We start from the raw sequence: 16,027 nt of genomic DNA, 5'->3' as shown, positions 1-16,027 counted from the left end.
CTTGATATACTACTTTCCCGATTTGGAACCAGTTTGTTGTTCCATGTCCAGTTCTAACTGTTACTTCTTGACCTGCATACAGATTTCTTAGGAGGTAGGTCAGGTGGTATGGTATTTCCATCTCTTGAAGAATTTTCCACAGTTTATTGTGATCCACACAGTCAAAGGTGTTGGCATAGTCAATAAAGCAGAAGTAGATGTTTTTCTGGAACTCTCTTGCTTTTTCGATGATCCAGCAGATGTTGGCAATTTGATCTATGTTTCCTCTGCCTTTTCTAAATCCAGCTTGAACATCTGGAAGTTCATGTACTGTTGAAGCCTGGCTTGGAGAATTTTGAGCATTACTTTGCTAGTGTGTGAGATGAGTGCAATTGTGCAGTAGTTTGAGCATTCTTTGGCATTGCCTTTCGTTGGGATTGGAATGAAAACTGACCTTTTCCAGTCCTGTGGCCACTGCTGAGTTCTCCAAATTTGCTGGCATATTGAGTGCAGCACCTTAAGCCATTCTCGGTGAGAATGGTTTAAAATGACTAAAAATGTATTATTACTAACCTATCAACCTGTAATGATTCTTCTCTATTGTTACATAATTGAACTGCTTTTATTTGTTACTAGTTTTTTATTTTAACATTTTTATTTATCTCTTTATTAGTTTTTATTGGAGGAGAGTAGCTTTACAGTGTTGAGTTAGTTTCTGCTATATAGCAAAGCGAATCAGGTATCCACATACGTATATCCACTCTTTTTTAGATTTCCTTCCCATTTAGGTCACCACAGAACACTGAGTAGAATTCTGTGTGCTGTACATACAGTAGGTTCTCATTAATTATCCATTTTACACATAGTACTGTATACATGTCACTCGCAGTCTCCTCATTCATTCCACCCCTCTCCCCCCCAAGCTGTTTTTAAATAGCTTCTGTTTTAAAAACATAAATGTCAATTAATGAGGTTACTTAAGTCAAAGAACATTAATGTTTAACTCTTTTGGTATACTTTTCCAAAATTATTTTCCAGACAGGAGCCTTTCTTCTCCCTTCTCTCCTTCCTCTTGGTTTGTTCACTATGTCTGCAAGTCTGCTTTTGTTTTATAGATATGTTCCTTTGTACCATATTTCTTCAAGAAAATTAGAGATACCAAGGGAACATTTCATGAAAAGATGGGCTCAATAAAGTACAGAAATGGTATGAACCTAACAGAAGCAGAGGATATTCAAAAGAGGTGGCAAGAATACACAGAAGAACTGTATGAAAAAGATCTTCATGACCCAGATAATCACCATGGTGTGATCACTCACCTACAGCCAGACATCCTGGAATGGGAAGTTAAGTGGGCCTTAGGAAGCATCACTACCAACAAAGCTAGTAGAGGTGATAGAATTCCAGTTGAGCTATTTCAAATCCTGAAAGATGATGCTGTGAAAGTGCTGCACTCAATATGCCAGAAATTTGGAAAACTCAGCAGTGGCCACAGACTGGAAAAGGTCAGTTTTCATTCCAATCCCAAAGAAAGGTAATGCCAAAGAATGCTCAAACTACCGCACAATTGCACTCATATCACATGCTAGCAAAGTAATGCTCAGAATTCTCCAAGCCAGGCTTCAATAGTACGTGAACCATGAACTTCCAGATGTTCAAGCTGGATTTAGAAAAGGCAGAGGAACCAAAGATCAAATTGCCAACATCTGCTGGATCATCGAAAAAGTGAGAGAGTTCCAGAAAAACATCGATTTCTGCTTTATTGACTATGCCAAAGCCTTTGACTGTGTGGATCACAATAAACTGTGGAAAATTCTGAAAGAGATGAGAATACCAGACCACCTAACCTGTCTCTTGAGAAATCTGCAGGCAGGTCAGGAAGCAACAGTTAGAACTGGCCATGGAACAACAAACTGGTTCCAAATAGGAAAAGGAGTACATCAAGGCTGTATATTATCACCATGCTTATTTAACTTGTATGCAGAGTACATCATGAGAAACGCTTGATTTCCAGGAGAAATATCAGTAATCTCAGATACGCAGATGACACCATCCTTATGGCAAAAAGTGAAGAACTAAAGAGCCTCTTGATGAAAGTGAAAGAGGAGAGTTAAAAAGTTGGCTTAAAGCTCAACATTCAGAAAACAAAGATCATGGCATTTGGTCCCTTCATTTCATGGCAAGTAGATGGATGAACAGTGGAAACCATGGCAGACTTTATTTTTTTGGGCTCCAAGATCACTGGAGATGGTGACTACAGCCATGAAATAAAAATATGCTTACTCCTTGGAAGAAAAGTTATAACCAACCTAGGCAGCATATTAAAAAGCAGAGACATTACTTTGCCAACAAAGGTCTGTCTAGTCAAGGCTATGTAGAAGGCAATGGCACCCCACTCCAATACTCTTGCCTGGAAAATCCCATGGATAGAGGAGCCTGGTAGGCTGCAGACTATGGGGTCTCGAAGAGTCGGGCACAACTGAGCGACTTCACTTTCACTTTTCATTTTCATGCTTTGGAGAAGGAAATGGAAACCCACTCCGGTGTTCTTGCCTGGAGAATCCCAGGGATGGGGGAGCCTGGTAGGCTGCCATCTATAGGGTCCCACAGAGTCAGACACAACTGAAGCGACTTAGCAGCAGCAGCAGCAGTCAAGGCTATGGTTTTTCCAGTAGTCATGTATGGATGTGAGAGCTGGACCATAAAGAAAGCTGAGCGCTGAAGAATTGATGCTTTTGGACTGTGGTTTTGGAGAAGACTCTTGAGAGTCCCTTGGACTGCAAGGAGATCCATCCTAAAGGAAATCAGTCCTGAATGTTCATTGGAAGGACTAATGCTGAAGCTGAAATTCCAATACTTTGGCCACCTGATGCAAAGAGCTGATTCATTTGAAAAGACCCTGATGCTGGGAAAGATTGAAGGCGAGAGGAGAAGTGGATGACAGAGGATGAGAGGGTTGGATGACATCACCAACTCAATGGACATGAGTTTGAGTAAACTCCGGGAGTTGGTGATGGACAGGGAGGCCTGGCGTGCTGCAGTCCATGGGGTCGCAGAGTCAGACACAACTGAGCAACTGAACTGAACTGAACCATATTTTAGATTTCACAAATAAGTGATAGCATGGCATTTCCCTTTCTCTTTCTGACTTATTTCCCTTAGTGTGATAATCTCTGGGTCTATCCATGCTGCAAATAGCATTATTTCATTCTTTTTAATGACTGAGTAATATATCATTGGGGGCTTCCCTAGTGGCTCAGATGGTAAAGAATCTGCCTGCAGTGCAGGAGACCTGGGTTCAGTCCATGGGTTGGGAAGATCCCCTGGAGAAGTAAATGGCAACCCACTCCAGTATTCTTGCCTGGAGAATTCCACGGACAGAGGAACCTAGCAAAGTATATCCATGAGATTACAAAGAGTCTGACACGAGTGACCTACACACACAGAATATGTCATTGTGTATTTATACCATATCTTCTTTATCCATTCATTTGTCAAGAATACTGAGCCTATCAATAATAATTACCCAGGTTGTCAAATTTCTTTTAACTTTATTTTATGGTAACTTACAAGAAACAAGTTTTAAAGTAATTAAATCCTCTGTTTTTTGTTTTGTTTTTTGCTATGTGATTTCTGTGTTTTTCATTCTTAGAAAAAGTTTCTCTTCTGAGGGTTTACAGAATGCTCATTTATAGTTTTTTTCTAGTTTAGTTTAGTTTACGTTGGTTTAGTTTTATTTTGTCTTAATTTTAAGCACATCACTAAGTCATTTCAGTTTAGCTTTATTTTACCCCAAATACCCAACCAATTGTTCCAGCATCATTTATTGAATACTCTTCCTTTTATATTACTGGTTATTGGTGGAAATTTAGCTATATATTAAATTCTTACATATAAGAGTATTGGTTTCTGAAATGTTTATATTGCTCCATTGATCAAACTGTCAATTCATGCCCTAGATACATAGCATCATGATAACTAAAGGTTTATTGTAGGCTTTATTATCTTGTAAAACAAAGTTCTCTTTATGACTCTTTTCATCTCATTTTATTTATCTTTCTGGAATTTTCATACTATTCAAGACTATATACTTTAAAAAATGAGCTATATTTTTACTTTGTCCAGTGAAACTTAGAAGAACTCGAGAAAAATTGTATTGGAATCACATTAAGCCTTTAAATTATTTGTAAAGAATTAAATAATTACCTTTATAATATTTAATATTCTCTCTCAGGAACATGGTATATCTCTATTTCTATTCTCCTTTTATATCTCTCCATATATTTTCTAATTCTCTTCATATAGATAACACACAATTCTCTAATTTGTTTTTCACTGATTTCTTATTAGAGTTACTTTTAAATTTGCCTAATTATTTTTGATGACACAGAATAAAATAATTTCACCATTATAGTTTTTTCATCTTTGTAATTTGACTAGATTACTGCTGGTGAAAAGAAGCAACTATTCATATTTTGTGTTTATCTTTGCATCTGGACATTTTCCTAACTTCTCTAATTAGCTTGAATGATAATTGTTAAAGTTTCTTGAGTCTTCTAGGCTGCCAAATCAATAGTTTATAAAATATTTCCTCTTTAATAACTGTAACTTATTTCCCTTAGCTTTATTATTGTTTTGCAAATTTACTAAGTTTAATTAAATAATAATGAAGAATTAAAGGTAATATTTTGTTCCTGAATATAAACATATATGTATATGTGTGTAATATATATTTCTGAAAATATATATTTCAGAATGCTGCCTCTAGATTTTGTTATTCATTGAAATGTTAAGGAAATTTCCTCCCTTGCTTATTTTCTAAGAAGACTTTCCTGAGGAATAGACATTATATTTTGTTGGATAATTTTATAGCATTTGCAGGAACAATTATGTTGCTTTTCTCCTCTGATCTATTACTAATGGACAATATTAATAAATTTACTATTAATAAGTGAATCTTATATTCTGAGATTAAAAACTACATACTATTTTGGGAATATTATGTTTCTAATATAGTAGTATATTGTTTTCACTGGTTTATTTAAGATTTTTACATTTATCTCTGAAGTGTCATTGTGGTAATTGGTGACAGGGACCCATGTTCCCTATACTTTAGGGGCCTCTTACCAGGAATCCTTTTGTTAATGGGACTAGCTAGCATATTATGATGTAAGTTCTATAAGAGCAGAGAGCCTTGTTTTGTTTTAATTGAAGTGTAGTTGGTCTACAATGTTGTGTTAATTTCTGCTGTACAGAAAAATGATTCAGTTGTATATATATATATGTAATATTTTTTACTTTCTTTTTCATTATGGTTTATCACAGGATATTGAATATAGTCTCCTGTATATACAGTAGGACCTTGCTGCTTATCCATTCTGTATTTACTAGTTTGCATCTATAAACCCCAAATTCCCACTCCTTCCCTCTCCCATCCCTCCTCCCCCTTGGCCCCCCACAAGACTATTCTCTATGTCTGTGAGTCTGTTTCTATTTCATAGATAAGTTCATTTGTGTCATATTTTAGATTCCACATAGGAGTGATATCATATGGTATTTGCCTTTCTCTTTTTGACTTGCTTCATTTATTATGGTAATCTCTATTTATATCAATGTTGCTGCATATTATATTATTTCATTCTTTTTTATGGCTGAGCAGTATTCCATTGCTTATATGTGGCACATTTTCTTTATCCATTCATCTGTTGATGTTCTTTTAGGTTATTTCCATGTCTTGGCTATTGTGAATGGTTTTGCTATGAACATGAGGGTGCATGTGTCTCTTTGAATTATACTTTTGCCAGTTATATGCCCAGGAGTGGGATTGCTGGAACATATGGTAATCCTTTTTTAGCTTTTTTGAGGAACCTCCATACTGCTTTCCATAGTGGCTATACCAATTTACATTCCCACCGACAGTGTGGAAGGGTTCCCTTCTTTCCACACTGTCTCAGCATTTGTTATTTGTAGACTTTTTAATAATGGCCATTTTGACCAGTGTGAGGTGTTACCTCATTGTAGCTGTGTTGAGCATCTTTTCATGTGCTTGTTGGCAATCTGTATGCCTTCTTTGGAAATTTAGGTCTTCTGCCAATTTTTTCAATTGGGTTATTTGGTTTTATGTTACTAAGTTGTACGTGCTGTTCATATATTTTGGAAGTTAAGCCCTTGTTAGTTTCATTGCAAATATTTTCTACTAGTCTGTAGGTTGTCTTTTTATTTTGTTCATAATTTCCTTTGTTGTACAAAAGCTTATAAGTTTGATTAGGCTCCATTTGTTTATTTTTGCTTGTATTTCTATTGCCTTGGAGGCTAACCTAAGAAAATATTGGTACTGTTTATGTCAGAGAATGTTTTGCCTATGTTCTCTTCTAGGAGTTTTATGGTATCATGTCTTATATTTAAGTCTTTAAGCCATTTTGAGTTTACTTTTGTGTATGGTATAAGGGTGTATTCTAATTTCATTGATTTACATGCAGCTGCCTGACTTTACCAACACCATTTGCAGAAGAGATTGTCTTTTCTCCATTGTATGTACTTGCCTCCTTTATCAGAGATTAATTGCCCATAGGTGTGTGGGTTTATTTCTGGGCTGTCTATTCTGTTCCCTTGATCTGTCTGTCTCTTTTGTGCCAATCCCAGACTGTTTTGATTACTGTGTGCGTGCATGCTAAGACGCTTCAGTAGTGTCCAACTGTTTGTGACCCAATGGGCTGTAGCCTGTGAGGCTCTTCTGTCCATGGGATTCCTCAGGCAAGAATACTGGAGTGGGTTGCCATGTCCTCTTCCAGGGGATCTTCTAATTCCAGGAATTGAACCCGCATCTCTTATCTCTCCTGCACTGGCAGGCATGTTCTTTATCACTAGTACCACCTAGGAAGCCCATGATTACTGTAGCTTTGTAGCATTGTCTGAAGTCTGGGAGGTTTATGCCTCCTGTTGTGTTCTTTTTCTTCAAGATTGCTTTGGCAATTCTGGGTTTTTTAATAGAGGTCTTTGTTTCATTTGCTGATGCTTCATTTAAGACCTTAGAAGTGTACCTGATACAAAACTGGTATTCAATTAAATACTTGTTGAATGGATTAATGAATTCTCTGTTTTACTGATATTTACCATCTTCAGTCATTTTATACTTGACATACATTCTTTGATTCTTTATTTTGACTCTTTACCTGAGGAACTGGAATAAAACATGAACCATAGAAACTCAGATATCACATGTACACATTTTTTTCCTTATGAATATGAGCATGGTGTACTTGTTGAGCCTTTAAATATTGGAGGATATCCTTCTGTTACCACAGGAATGGAAAAATAGCTGTTTGTACAAAATTTTGCCATCAAAATTATACTATATGTTCCATTATTTTCTGGTACTTAGCATTGCTGGGGAATATTGTGAAGCTGACATCTGTTTATTTGCCTATTATTTTCTTTAAAGCCAGGATGCTTTATTCCTAACTTTTAAATACAATGACAAAAATACTATATTTGTTTTTTTAAAACATACATATATAGGCACTGTGTTAGTTGCTCAGTCGTGTCCAACTCTTTGCGACCCCATGGACTGTAACCCACCAGGCTGCTCTCTCCATGGGGTTTTCCAGGCAAGAATACTAGAGTGGGTTGCTATTTCCTTCTCCAATGAATCTTCCAGACCCAGGGATCGAACCCGGGTCTCCCACATTGCAGGTAGTTTTTTACCATCTGAGCCACCAGGGAAGCCATATGTGCACTATATGAAGTAAAAGTCCCTCTGCCTAGTCCTTCTATTTCCCCAGCACAGAACTCCTTCAAAATAACCTCACTCCTCAGATATAGCTTCTCTACCAGTTGGTTTTTCCTCTAGATTTGTTTTATATATATTATATGGATCGGTATTTTCTTCTTTCTGAAATGAGATTACACTTTTGTAACAGGTGCCTAAAAGAGAACTCGAAAAACATTTTTGAATACAGATTGCCATTTTCTTCTTCATCTAAATGGACACGGAAATTAACACTGAAATGAATTTTCTGGACTCACTGCTTGAATGGCCCTTCCTGATTGTGTAAATATTAGAGGAGTAGGCACATGTCGCCCTGAGGAAAAGGCATAGTAGGTGTTTTTGTGTCTTTACCAAAACTGCCTTTTCTCAGTGTCCCCTCAGTATGTGGACATTATCTGGTGTTTGAGTGGAAAGTGGAAGATTTTATGTGGGGCTCATGAAGCCCCATTTAATTGAATGGATGGAAGCTTCAACCCCTTCTCATTCAAGAATCAACCTTACTAAAATCTCAGAGGTGGATTAAGATGTCCCACCTAGCACAAGGATTCCAAAATAAACAGAAAAGAAATTTTGAGTTTCCAGAAGATTAGGAAGTAATGTATGTATGACAAAGCTGGAGAGGGAAAAGAGCCCCAGCAACCTATCAGGAGTTTAAGGTAGTACCATAGTACACAGGTTCTTCGCCATTGATAAGCACCTAAAGAGGGAGAATGGCCAATATATTTCTTGGAACAGTGATACCTTCTACTAAGTTTGAACATGTTTTCAATAAGACTGTAATTACCTTCTATTAGCTCTAAAATTTAAATAGAAATCTGTTAAATAAAATAACCTAGTTTTTGGTACTTCAGGATATGAAAGAAGAGGAAAAGAGTCCACTGCAGACCCCAAAGAGAAGATGAGCTCTCAGGGGCAGGCTATGATGAGGCACTGATGGATGGACTCATCTGAACATGAGCCCTCCATGGAAATCTAAGGGATTATACTAGTGGCAGAGGTAGATGTAATTAATACTTCGTACAGTATTGAGATAGCTGCGTGAACCATCGTATTTTGATATTATGAAAAGTGTAGGACTCAAAAGATGGGAGAGTTTGGGGAGCATCAGTTTACAAGTACTTGACTATAAATGATCCTCATCTGTCCTAATAGGTATAGTGAACAGCCTGTAGGAGAGCCGCAGTGACCCCACTTCCTCGTATCATCCCTCTCCTTGATTGTAGGCTTAATTTAGTGATTAACTTCTAGTGAATAAATGCAGCTAGAAGGTGATGGAATCTCACATCCAGGATTAGGTTATGAAAGGACTGTGGATTTCATTTTAGGCATTCTCTTACTCATCCTGAGGCAAGCAAGCTGCAGTGTTGTAAACTTCCCAGTGGGGAGACCCACCTGGCAAGGAATTGAGGGAGGTCTCCGGCGAAAAGTCAACAAGAAACTAAAGTTCTCAGTTCAACAGCTTACAAGGAACTGAAGTATGCAAACAACAACATGAGTGTGCTTGGAAGGAGAGTCTTCCCCTGTTAAGCTTTCAGATGAGAACATAACCCTGGTTTATGGCTTGACTACAACTTCATGAGAAGTCTTATGCCAGAACCAACCTAAGTAACACCTGGATTCCTGAACCATAGAGACTGTGAGAAACTAAGTGTGTGATGTTGTACGTTGGTGAGTTTGGAGGGTAATTTGTTATGCAACAACAGATAATTAATTCAGTTAGAAAAATAATCAAATGTGTGTCACAAATAGTTGATTGTTTGGGCAAAGATTGATTTGGGATTCTGCGTGGAATCAAATGTTTAATCAAGTCAGAGTTAGTAAATACAACAATATGTTCAAGGATGCATCATCATACAGAGCAGTAAGCCATGGGATATTATAACAAACCATCCATTTCCATGATTCCACTGGCTTCTTAAGATATATATGTAAATATGTTTTAGAAGAGACAGAGGCTTTGGTGGGGTCTAGGGAGACAACCCTGACTTGTCTTTCCTCCCCTCCCAATGACAGCCCATGAAAACACAAAGTTACATAGGAATATTGGTCAAAAATCCAGTAGATCCCAAGTAAAGCCACTAATCAGAGTACAGAGGGGGCCTTAAATGAGAATGCCTGGCAGTTCAGGGCTTTCACCTGCCAATGGCTGCAGAAGAGTCGCTGTCCTTGCACCCCTCCCCCTTCCAACCCCATACAATGGTCTCCTCATTAATAAGTCTCTTTCTGCATGCTTTTAGGGAATTCAGTTTCCAGGATTCAACATAGCTGAGGGCATATGTAGACAGATGGTGGAGCAATGTATCTAGAGATATCAAGTTGATAGCATAAAAGAATAGAGACAGAAAGCACTGAAGCCTCCTTGCTCTGATCAGTACATTTTTTTTATTACAACCATAGGCTGTTACAAGGTACTCTCAATGTTTTCCATCCTTATATTTGTCATGTTATAATCCTAAAAATTAATCAATCTTCAAATACATAATTGCAGTGTTCTAGTCTATTTTTAATCTGTGATTTTATATAATATTCACATTACAAGTCTATTTCTAGAATCTGCCTGCAACAGGGCCTGGTCAGTCAGATGATGTGGTTTTGTAGTTTGCAAAGCAAACTCTAGGTTCTAGACTGCCTGGATTTGAATGCTATTTCTGCTGCTTACTGGCTGTGTCACTTTGGGCAAGTGACTTAATCTCTCCATGCTTCAGCCTCCTTACTTTTAAGATAGAGATAATAATAGCACTTACCTGATAGCATTATTCTGAGAATTCAGTGAGTTATTCCTTATAAATTGCTTAGACAGCAACATCTCCACAAATGGGTTTGCTCTGTTAGCCATTAGTTTCATCATAGAATAGCAAATGCTGGGGGAGAGTAGGGGTGTTGGTGGACAAGAAAAGAAACCTTCAGCTTCCTCAGTACAGAGAAGTTCCTTTGCCTCAGGAGTCAGCCTGACCCAGAAACAGTGTTAGTGGTGTGACAGAAAGCTGTTTCACATTCCGTGAAAATCCCAGATTAATATTAATACTCATGAGGTAGTCTCTGGAGGCCTAGACTTGGACCTGCTTCCACCTTAGCCCTGTTGGGCCTTAATTCATACATATTCACTCAGACAAGTGTTGCTTAAGCTGGGGAAAAAGTCAGCTTATTGGTCCTTTGTTTTTTTTATTTTATGGTTCTGTCTTTTCTTTTGGAAAACAAATAATTTATTCTCTTACCCCTCAGGGAGCAGAGCAGGTCATACACTGAAAACAACTGTCTATGGAAAAAAGGACAACAGTTTTTTTCAGACAACAGTTCTAAAAAAACATCATTTTTTCAGTAGAGAAAATCAAGCTTGCTTGCTTGCTATTTTCTCAATACTCTAAAAACAAACAAACCAAAGACAGCTCATGAGACTGGTAGTTTTCTTGTGATTATCCTTATCTCAAGCTTCATAGTGAATGGAATTCTCCCCCCAGGAGTAGGGATGGAGGCCCAAGTACTAAGTAGCAAGAGGCATGAGACACTCCCCACCCCCCGAACCCCCTCACCCCACCTCAGGCGTGTTCTCTGGGATAAACTCTGCTAACTTGAAGGAAGACCTCTGGTTTGAGATTGGGCTGAGAATTCTGCAGAGCATAAAGAACTCCCTTCTTCTCACTGGACTAATCAACACACATAAGCCTATACTTGTGTGCACATACTATTCTACATTTCACAGTTACTCCCTTACAGTTTGTGTATTTGTGTGCGCACACACTCTGCTCTCCTATAAATGTATATCTGAGACACATTCTCACGTACATGTGCATGGTGGTCATGCCCAAGTGTTAGTGTCAGAATCACGGAGGGGTGAGGGGCTTACATCAGTTCAGAAAAGGAAGCTTCTTAATAGATTATGATCAAAGTAAAACTGAGACACAGTCCTTCTCAACTCCTTTGGCAAGATTCATGAGGTACAGTGCTAGGCCAGGAATAGCTCCCTGCAGGGATTTAATATTTATCTTTAAAGTCAGTTGTTTGAAGTCTTATCAATTTGAGGCAAGGAATATCTACCTGATTCTGAGATATAAGAATAGGAGTGAAAGATGAATCTCAGTCATCAGCCAGTCAACATGCATTTAACTGATGCCTGCTGTGGCCCAGGCAGTGCCCTGAACACTAGGAGAGAAAGATGATTGAAACACAATTCCTACCCGTCATAGTAATAGGGAAGATGAGACTAACACACAGAAAGCAGACTACTCCAAGATCAGTGATACATTGTCAATGTCCAAAAGGACCTTATCTCATCAAACACATTAATTTTGGCAGTGGGTCGCTGATGTCCACAAGGTCACTTTCTTATGGCCATACAACCAGGTAATAAATGAATGCTTCTTGATGAAATTACTCTCTCCATCCTTCTGCATTGTTCTGTAATTCTACAAAAAAACTACATAACCCTGTGTTTTAGCCAGGTACCACTTGTCTGTCCCTAATCCAGGATTGTGAGCTGCCATAAGATGGGAACCTGATCTTAGACACTTTCAAAGCTCACCGTGACTGACACAGTCATCATTATCCAGAAGGTGTGCAATTCGTCAGCCTAAAGTGATCTGAAATAGTCTGGGTGATATTGCTGTTGGCCCAGGGCTCCATTCATTACACAAAGAAGCAGCACAGATAGTAAAGAACTAAATCCTGGATACAAACTCAAGGTAAAATGCTTCAACCTTGTCATAAAAATTACAGGTATATTTCCAAGCCCTTCTGTTTTCTTATCCATTTTGACCTCAGTTCTTGTATAATTTTACAGACAAAGGTAATGCATTCTCATTTCAGCCAGCAGGAAAAAGGTCAGGTTCCTCAGGTTCGTTTGACTCTTCATATTCAGAGACAGAATCATTGAAAGGTTTTGGTATATTTCTCCTAAGGGTTTTTAAAATTTATGCCAAGTCACCCAATCATCAAACATTGATTTCAACAAGAATTAAAAAAAAAAAAATAACCTGCTCTTTGCCAAATACTGGGCAAATAGTTGGCTAGAAATTTGCTTAGCTGAATTATTGAACACTTTAGGCTCAGAAAAAAATAAAAAACAGCAGTTACATTATTTTCCTTGTGCTACTGTAACAAATTGCCACAACCTTGGTGGTTTAAAACAACAGAAAATTATTCTTTCACATTTATAGATGCTGGAAGTCCAAAAACAAGTTGTCAGCACAGCCACACTCTTTCTGGAAATGCTAGAGAAGAATCCTTCCTGCCTTCTCCTCGTTTCTGGTAGCTCCTGACAATTCCTTACCATTCCCTGACTTATCAATGCAGTACTCCAGACTCTGTCTCTGTCATTTCTGTATCTGTCTCTGCATTCTCTCCTCTTCTTAGAAGGAGCCCACCCTAAATCCAGGATGGCTTCCTTTCTAGATCTTAACTAATTGCATCTGCAAAGACCTTGTTTCCAAATAAGGTCACATTTTTGAGGCTCCAGGTGGGCATGAATCTTGGGGGGACACCATTCAACAGCTGTCACTGCACTTGGCTTGCAGGAGTCCGCATTGATAAGACTGATAGTAAACGAGCTGACCGTGGAGGGAAGCTTACCTTTGTCTCCATGAATGAGTTCCTCCCATCTGGCTTCTGATTCTTCACAGTCTTACTCTCTGTCCTATGTGTATCCAGACTCATACTGCTCACTAGGATTCTGAACTCCTGATTCACATGATTCGTTTTTTTCTGCCACTTTATTTGTATTTTTAATGGAAGGATATTGCTTTACAGAATTTTGTGGTTTTCTGTCATACCTCAACAAGAATCAGCCATAGGTACACCCATGTCCCCTCCCTCCTGAGCCTCCCTCCCACCTCCCTCCCCACCCCACCCTTCTAGATTGTCACAGAGCCCTTGTTTGAGTTCCCTGAGCCATACAGCAAATTCCCATCGGCTATCTATTTTACATATGGTAATGTAAGTTTCCATGTTATTCTTTCCATACATTTCACCCTCTCCCTCCTCTTCTCCGCCCCTGTCCATAAGTCTTTTCTCTATGTCTGTTTCTTCATTGCTGCCCTGAAAATAAATTCATCAGTATCATCTTTCTAGATTCCATATATATGCATCAGTATACGATATTTATATTTCTCTTTCTGAGTTACTTCACTGTGTATAATAGGCTCTAGGTGGTTCGTCTACCTCATTAGAACTAACTCAAATGTGTCCTTTTTATGGTTGAGTAGTATTCCATTGTATATATGTACCACTGCTTCCTTATCAGATGATTCTTTTACATATGACACTGGTTGTCATGTGTTTGCCAAGCTACTGACCTATGCTCTCGTGAGTACCCTGGCCCATCTGGACCTGAGTATTGCCCTTTTTTTCATTCAAAAAATATTCACTGGACATTTCCAAGTGTCAGGCACTGTCTTGAATACTGGATTCTCAGCAATGACAGACAAGGTCTGTACCCCCATGAGGCATAAGGGATGGAAATAAGCCCAAAAGCAAACAGATAGTGGGTGCCCAAAACACTATCTGGCATGTAATTGGTGTTCAGTGAATATTTGTGGTTTGACAGATGAGCAGGAAAGTTTCTGATAGTGACAGTGATATGAAGGAAATAGATTTAATGTGAAATAGAACATTTAAAAAAGGTCAATATGGAAAGTTTCTCTAAGAATATGTTGATTAGACTGAAGTCTGAAGAAAAGGAAGGGGCTAGCTGAGGAGAAGGTATGTCTAAGGTAGAGGAAAGAGCAAGTGAGTTCTGAAAGAATATCACTGAGTTGAGAACAAACTGGGGGTGGGGGGTAGAAATAGAACAATTTGACAGAGGTAAACTGAGCAAAAGTGAAAGTGTGAGTTGTTCAGTCATGTCCGACTCTGCAACACCATGGATGGTAGCCTGCCAGGCTCCTCTGTCTGTGGAATTCTCCAGGCAAGAATACTGGAATGGGTTGCCATTCCCTTCTTCAGAGGATCTTCCCAACCCAGGGATCAAATCCAGGTCCCCTGCACTGCAGGAAGATTCTTTACCATCTGAGCCACTCTGGACCTCCAAACTGAGTAAGGGGAAGACTAATTCATGATGGTATCGAAAAGGAAGAGGGAAGCTTGGTTATACACTGGAGATCAGACAGAGAAGTTTGGGCTTACTTTCCAAGGCAACTGGATGCCATTTGAGGTTTAAGCGGTGAATCAGTCTGATTTAACTCATGAATTGAAAGATCGCCATAACTACCCTGAGGAGAAAATATTGTCAGAGGCAAGATTTGAGGAAGGAAGACAGTTTAGGAAGTGCATCAGTTAGAATGTTTTTTTCACATAAACAGGTCATAAGTGTAAAAGATATTGATCCCTTCAGTCCTTAGTGTAACCAGGCAAGGACAGGGCTGGCCAAAGCCACAAGGTTGGTCTGTCTACGAATAGATCCATCCATTAACCTGAATAGCATCATTTTCTGTGTGACACGATGTGAACAAGACTGGAAAGTACTGCTCTAAAGAATATTTTTCATGTTTTCTATCTATGCAGCTTCTTTTATACATTCTGTGTCTGGAGAATTTCTCACTGTGGCACCCAGTCTCTGAGATGTCTTCCAATGATCCCCAAATCCTGGTATTCACACTGCCATGTAGTCCCTCTGACACTGTTTAGTTTCTATAAGTGACAGAAGTCACTTCTAAGATTAGGTAGTAAAAGAATGTGGCTTATGTCTTGCCCTCTCTCTCTCGGGTCACTCACTCTGGGGCAGCCAGCTGCCATGTCTTGAGAATGTCCAGGTATCCCTGTGGAGAGCCCACATGGCCAGGAACTCAAATTTCAGCCAGCCAATAGCCAACCAGGAAACCTTCTTGAAAGCAGCCCCAGTCAAGCCTTCAGGTGATATAGCCCTGGCTTGACTGCAATCTCATGAAAGACCTTGAAACACAACCACTCAGCTAAGTTGCCCTCAGGTTCCTGAGCTCAGAAACTATGAAATACCAAATGTCAATTGTTTTAAGTTGCTAAGTTTTGGGCTGATTTGTTACATAGCAATAGATAACTAAGGCATCCCACTCTGAGCCATGCCACTCCAAGGTGAAAGCCAGAAACTCTTTTTACTTGCTTCGCTTACAGCTGGGGTGAAGGCAAGCAGCCTGAACTTTGCCAGTCTAACCCATCTGACCCAGGTTAGAAATGATGACATGAAGGAGGAGAACTGATTCTGGGATAGGTGGTGGAGGGAGATGCAGCTTCCAGAGGAGGCAGAAGTAAAGATGCTAGTGCTAACTCTCACGCCCAGCCTTAGTCTCTGTGGTCTGCTTTGTCTGCCCCAGT

The sequence above is a fragment of the Cervus canadensis genome, chromosome 11, assembly GCF_019320065.1.
Source record: "Cervus canadensis isolate Bull #8, Minnesota chromosome 11, ASM1932006v1, whole genome shotgun sequence".
Classification (NCBI taxonomy): domain Eukaryota; kingdom Metazoa; phylum Chordata; class Mammalia; order Artiodactyla; family Cervidae; genus Cervus; species Cervus canadensis.
This window is presented reverse-complemented; position numbering follows the sequence as displayed.